Raw genomic sequence first — 7393 nt, 5'->3', positions numbered from 1 at the left:
GTCTCAAATCTCTAAGACCGTGCCTCAATAGGCACTAAGAAGATATTCTCTAATACTGTACTTTAAAAGGCACTAAGGAGGTATAATTCTCCAATACTGCACTCTGTCAGGTACTAAGGAGAATATGCCATATGGTCTTACTATCACCCTTTCACTTAGGTGAATTCCTACCCTATGATCACGCTTTTCAAACCATTCAAGGTTCCTCATCACCACTTTACACATTTTCTCATACATAGTGCATCTATATATATATGTGTGTGTGTATACTTTTTTTTCATATCATATGAAATCATATGTTTCCATATCTTTATCCAGTTAAAGGTCATTTCATGCAACATTTGTAAAATGTCATAAATCATGCTTAGTTAAAAACCATTTCATACACTACATAGCATACTCACACACAGTTACAACAAATAGTCAAACAAAGGAAGTTATTTGGTTACCTTAACCCTTTTGTCACTAAAAAGGTTACCCATGAATTTCAACTACCATAACAGCTTATCACAAGCTTCCTTTTTCAACTCACACGTTCAATATCCCAATCTAAACACATTTAGCACAATTTAGTCATTTGGTCTAATTTGACCAAAAATACATTTTCACTACTTATGGTTATATTTAATTGTGTATTCTTTTCCATTAATCTACTTTAAGTCCATTACTACTTGATTGCTACTTTACATCACCTTAACCGGTGTCATTTTACTTAAACTAGATTTCAACCCTAAAATCTCCCTCTCTTAAGGCCAAATTGAGCCTACAAGTTTAAAGCTCTATCATTTAACTTTAAACCAGTCAGAAAGCTCTAATTTAACTCTTGAGAACCTTTTTATTACTATTAAGCAAGAATCAAACTCTTAAAACTTCACCAATTCAATCTCTTATAACTCATATTCAGTGAAAATTTGGTAGAATGGAAGGTAAGGATTATATGCAGCTTACCCGCTAAGTTATCGATTAGAAACACCTTCTAATGACTTGATATGGCTTGCCCTAGCTGACCTGCCCTTATTCTCTTCTCCTCTCATGTGTTTTTAGATTTTCCCTTCTAAAATTCACCTAAATTTCACAACTTAATGAGTCATTTTTTAGTCCATACACTATGATGCATGCAGCACAAGCCCCGACATATGGCATAGTGAGATTAATTCTCACCACACATACTTGCTTTGACTCGAAATGCAATCCTTCCACCTATACCTTCTCATACAACATTCTAATGAGTTAAATCATCAACTAACCATCCAAATCTCTAATCCCATACTAATTACCACCTTACTCTCAGTTAACAACTAATCATGGGATTAAGAAATTTAGAATGTTATAGTTCTCCCCTCCTTTTAAGATTTTTGCCCTTAAAATTTATAAAATACGTAAACACATACCTAAGGAAATAGGTAAAGATACTATTGCCTCACCCTATCCTCAATTTCCCAGGTAACATTACTAGGAGCTTTGCCTCACCAAAAACCTTAACCAGTCATATAGTTTATTATTTCTCAATTATTTCTCTTTCACATCAACAATTCACTCTGGCTTAACTTTATAGGTCAAATTCTCCTAGAGTTCAATCTCCTCTAGTGCTATCACATGTAAAAGATCAGGTTAGTACTTCTTAAGCTGCGATATGTGGACTACATTATGCATGCTAGACAATTGTGGCGGCAAAGCTATTCTATACACAACTGGTCCAATTCTCTCTAAAATCTCAAAAAGGACTAATAAATTGAGAAGTCAACTTCTTGGCTCTAATCGATCTCCCAATTCCTGTCACTAGTGTAAACCTTAAAAATACATTGTCACCCATCAAGAATTTTAACGGGTCCCAACATACTCCTTTCACTCAACTCTATCCAATAAAGAGGTAATCCATACTTCTTTCCATACAATGCCTCATACAATGTGATTTGTATATTGGAGTGGTAATTATTGTTGTAAGTAAACTTATCTAAAGGAAGATGGCTATCCCAGCTACCTTTCAACTCCAATACACAGGCCCTCAACATATCCTTTAGGGTCTGTATGGTTCGCTCTGTCTGCCTATCTTTTTGTGGGTGATATGCCATACTAAATCTCAACTTAGTACCCATAACACGCTGTAAAGCTCTTCAAAACTTGGATGTAAACCTTAGATCTCTATCTGACATTTTACTCTTCAGTACACCATGCAACCTCACCATTTTACAGATATAGATCTGGTAAATTTTTTAGAGAATCACTAATCTGAATAGGAAAAAAATGAGCCAATTTTGTGAGTCTATCAACTACAACCTAAATGGCATCATGCCCTGACTGAGTTCTCAACAACCGATTTATAAAAACCATGAAAAATAGTATCTCATTTCCACTTAGGAATATCTAATGGTTGCAACATTCCTGCTAGTCTCCGATGCTCTATCTTAATCTTCTAACAAATCAAACACCAAGTTACAAACTCGATGACATCTCTCTTCATACTAGGCCATTACTAAGATCGCCTCAACTTAAAACTGTAGGCTTGCCATAAACCAATGTACAATCTCATTGGCCCTAAGCTCACCTTTAATGGTAGAATCACCTGGCTAAAGATGTTCTATCTCACTTCTAGACTATGGTTTTCCCTAATACACATAATGGGTTGTCATTGACTTGTACACCATATCACACAGACACTAAGGAGTCTCAAATCTCCAAACCGCACCTCAATCGGTACTAAGGAGATCTTCTCCAACACCGTACCTTAAATGGTACTAAGGAGGTATAATTCTCCAAGTCAAGTTACTCCCCTGTTTCATGCTACATATAGTGTCTTCAATCATGGAAAGATAAATAAAACATTTGAGTGAGTTATTTATCTTCCTGTGTGTATTAGAGAAGCTATCTTGCTTGATGTTATATTGAAAATTATTTTATCTCTAAATCTTAATGAAGCATAAAGTGTCTACTAAACATATATTTTCCTAGTATTACCATATCCATATAAGGAACAAAAACATTTCCTTTTTCAAATTTAGTGGCATTAATAATTTTATCATAAATCTTTTTCTTTTTAAGAAGTTAGGCTTTGATGCAACCTTATCACTTCATCATATATAATGCAAGTAATTTGTGAAGATTGATCACTTTGCTATAAATAGACTTGAAGAAGAAACATAGTTTGGTTATTGCATTACGCATCCTATTGGGTAAAATAGAACGTATGGCTACCAAAAAAAAAAATTTCCATCAAGGCATAATAGTCATGAGATTTTAAACCTTATACCTATTAAAACTATGTCTAGATTCACTTCTATGCCATCTTTGCTATTTCCTAAAATTTATAGTAATGTACCAATAATACTTTTACACATATTTTTCCAATATGCGTTATATCAAGAAAATGCCACACATCCAAGGTTATCCAATACGGTAAATCAAAGAAAATAGATATTTCCTTCTACCTACTTATACTAATGTACCTCGTAAAGGCTTTCCAAATTCAACGCCTAAATCCTTAACCTTTTTAAACAACTGATCACCAGAAAAAATTGTAGGTGGCCCACCTTCTTTTGGATTATCATTAAAAGATTTTCTTGATCTTCGCTAATAATATTGTTGCTAGAACCATCTATAATATCCCATGTAGACATTCTTCATTCCTCTCAAGTATTTCTAGACAATCGCAGAGTTCCTTTTCAACAACATTTGTTATCTCTTCAACACGATCATCCTTGTCTATACTTGTTTCGAAATCATGTGAGATGTACATATTGTTATACCCACGGCTTCTATCAGTCATATCTCTTAACTCACCATGCTTATGCCAACATGTATAAGTATAATCAATTCTAAAGCACACTAAATAATTTTCCAACTCACTAGCACTAACTTACTTCAAGAGGCCATATTTTATATAAGGGCACACAATGCTATTATGATCTGCCTCATGTTCTAGTGCAAATCTAATAAACTCCTTCACCTAATCGACATATTCTTTTATAACTCTATTCATAGACATCCATTTCATGTCCATGATCTCTCTCAATCTAACAAAAATTATTAAGAGAAATGATATTAGTGACTCAATCATATTGAAAGAGTTAGTTTAATCAATATATTAATTACTAATTCAGTCAATCATGAGCCACATGCTTTCACTTATATATGTATATATATCATCCCTCTCTAAGCTAATTAAATTTAAGATAATACTTATAATTATATTAAATTAATTGAAAGTATTTTGTCTTATGCGAAAACTTGCCAACAAGTTAATTTATATATATATATATATATAATCCAAACAACATTAGGGCCCTTGTGTTTAAGATTAAAAAAATAATTTTTTTTAAAACTTTAGAGATTTTATAAAAAGTGATTTATTTTGTAAAGATTTTAAAAAAATTAGAAATTATTTTATGTTGGTTACAATCATAAAAAATTGTTTTTTACTTATAATAATAAGTGAAATATATATATATATATATATCAATATTAACATTAATATATAGGCCCAACTATTATAAAAATTTTAGGTCATTAATTTATAAAAGTTGATTTCATTTAAATTTTTCATCCCTATTCAAAACAAATAAAAACTTTTTCTTGTATAAAAAAATTGCCTTTTAATTTAACAAACAAACAAAACTTAAACCAGAGGGCCCTTAAAATGCCAAACTATTAATTTCAAACAAAAATTTGCCAGCATCATGGCATAAAAATAAAATTTTCCTAGGCATTTTACCTTATTTCAATCACATTATCGTCATAATCAAAACAACAATATCATATGCTATTTAAAACTAAAAATTACACATAAGTAACAATTTTGAGTAAGCTAAAAGTACTCATATACAATTCCAACCACCATGAAACTTCATATACTATTTAATCATCAATCAAAGAATCAAACGATAAAAAATTTTCACTCAAAGTAGTTAAATGTTGTTCAAAGAAAAAATACATAAAGAATAGAGAATAAATTCAGATAAAAATAAAAACTAAATATAACTATCATCTAATCATATGTCATTAATGTAACATGCATTTTCAAGTTACCCATAACTTAAACTTCATGTGGGTTCCCACCAAAGGTTATTTTTTTTCTATGAAGCATTTCATCGAACAACTTGCATCCAATAAGGCTTGTCATATATACCCATTTCTATAGTAGTGATTGGTGATTTATCCTTATGGATTGTGTATCGACACTTGATAGTTATTTGCCCTCATGAACATTGTATCTACACTTGTTAAGAATTCTAATTGAGTCCCACAAATTATGAAATTTTAGAACTTATTGTCTTTTAAATTTGTTTTGCTAAAAAAGCTGTTTATTTTACTGTGCATGAATTTCTCTCTGTAAGATGAATTATATAATTCATTTGTTTAAGGAAAAGGTCATAATTTGGAAGTTGAACTTGATGTTTCCATTTCCCTTAACCAACCTTGTATGTATTTGGTTTACATATTTTTATAAGATTATTTGAACCATGCAACGTGTTTTATTTTATTATGATAATGGTTATTATTATGAAATTCATAATTGTTTTATAAATATCTTTTACTTTCTTTAAATCTAAATTGGGATGTTATTAACTGAAAAGCTTCTTTTAGTTCTCAATTTGTTAGATGATGCTGAATTTCTTTTTGACTTCTAAAGGTTTATAGCTGTGCCAGGTAAAGATTTAATTGAAATTATTTCCTTTTGATATAATTATAGAATTTATGTTTTTTATGTTGAAAATATAGTTAATGCTCCACATAGGCTATATTTAAGCTTCTATTACTGTTATATACTTTGTCTATTAGCTAGAAAAGCAGAGTTCCTAGTTGATGCAGTAATTTGTCTAAAATTGTATAGAATTTTTGTGAGGTCTTATTTACAAGGGAGATGCTACTGAAATTTTTACAAAAAGTATAAGATCCTTTATTTATATGAAAATGTTATAATGACTTCTCATTATACTTTAAATGAATTAAAAACATTAGATTAAAGTTTCCTTGACTAAGGCTTAAGGGATGTGTTGTTTGTACGTATATCCTATGCCGATCACATCTAATTTTTGGGTCACGATACTATTGATCTCTACCTTCTTCATTCTTAACCACTAGTCGTGTCACTATTTATGTGAGTCACCATCATTGGTGTGTCAGCCACCATTAAGTTTTCCATTATAGTGAGTTCTTCCTTTATTTCACTACCCCTAAAGCGATTGCCGTTTGCCTTCAAAATTAAACTAAAGCTAACCCTAATGCAATATAGGGCCAACCCTAGGTTATCTCCCAGAGAATGGTCTTAGTTTAAATTAAAGCTATCTAGTGGAATAAATCACCCAAATTTAAAGGAGTTTAGTTACCTAACTAATTATTTAGTGAATTAAACTAGCAAACTAAACCTAATTATGAATGGAATCGACTTCCCTTTTAATGTAGGAACATAGGGTATTGCTAATGAAAGAATCCTAGCCTTAATTAATTATGGCAGCTTACTCAACTTCTCTTCCTTAGCTAAAAAATGTATTTACTTAAGACAACTATCTCAAGCAACTTAGCTTCACTAATTCAATTCCCTAAGTGCTATTACAAGCCCCTTAGATAACCTCACTAGCTTAGCTCAAGAATTAACCAAGTATTTAGTTAAAATTCATTCCCAATTGCTACTAGCCAAAGCTATACCTTAGTTCAAAACTATGAAAACTTAAGCGACTCATCAAGTATTCACCACACAATTACATGCTAGATTAATACAAGACATTCACCAAATGAAATCACATATTATAATGTAAAATTACTAAGTGGCAGAAATTTCTAGCAAAAAAAAAAGAAAGTGGAAGTCAAGTCAAGAGTCTCGTTTCAATACTAACAATTACAACCAACCATAAAACTAAAGTCAAATTGAATACAATTAACCATGGTCATAGTATTTTAGTGAAATTGAAACAAGATGAAGAAATAATTGAGCTTAGCCAGATCAAGACTTTAAAACTCCTCTTCCATCAACTCCTCCCTATGATTCCATGGAGAATTTAGCTAGAAAATATCAAAACCATCTTACTCCTTCAAGAACTAGACATAGTCAAGTAGAGCTTCATGGAAATGGTGGAATCAAGCTTTAAATCTCCTTACAAGTGGTAGGGAAAGGTTCATCCAAGTAACAGAAATGGAATGGTGGTGGTTTTGTGGAGGTTTTATGGCTGAATGTGGAGTTATGGGTGCTGGAAAAATGAAGAAAGTAGAGAGAAGGTGGAGAAAATGAAGAACAAAATGAACTAGAGAGAGAAATTGTGGAAGATGAGTGAATGAGTAAATGAATCTGATTTTAGGGGGTGTGGGACGTTCTCTAAGTGTTTCCCCATAAGTTAAAACTCAATTAAGAAATAAGAAAAGAAAATGAATGGAAAATGGGAGCCTTGTCACACTTGCAAGG

The sequence above is a fragment of the Prosopis cineraria genome, unplaced genomic scaffold (genome assembly GCF_029017545.1).
Source record: "Prosopis cineraria cultivar Desert tree isolate PC_DT_omini unplaced genomic scaffold, ASM2901754v1 PC6, whole genome shotgun sequence".
Lineage (NCBI taxonomy): Eukaryota > Viridiplantae > Streptophyta > Magnoliopsida > Fabales > Fabaceae > Prosopis > Prosopis cineraria.
Note: the sequence above shows the minus strand (reverse complement) of the source record.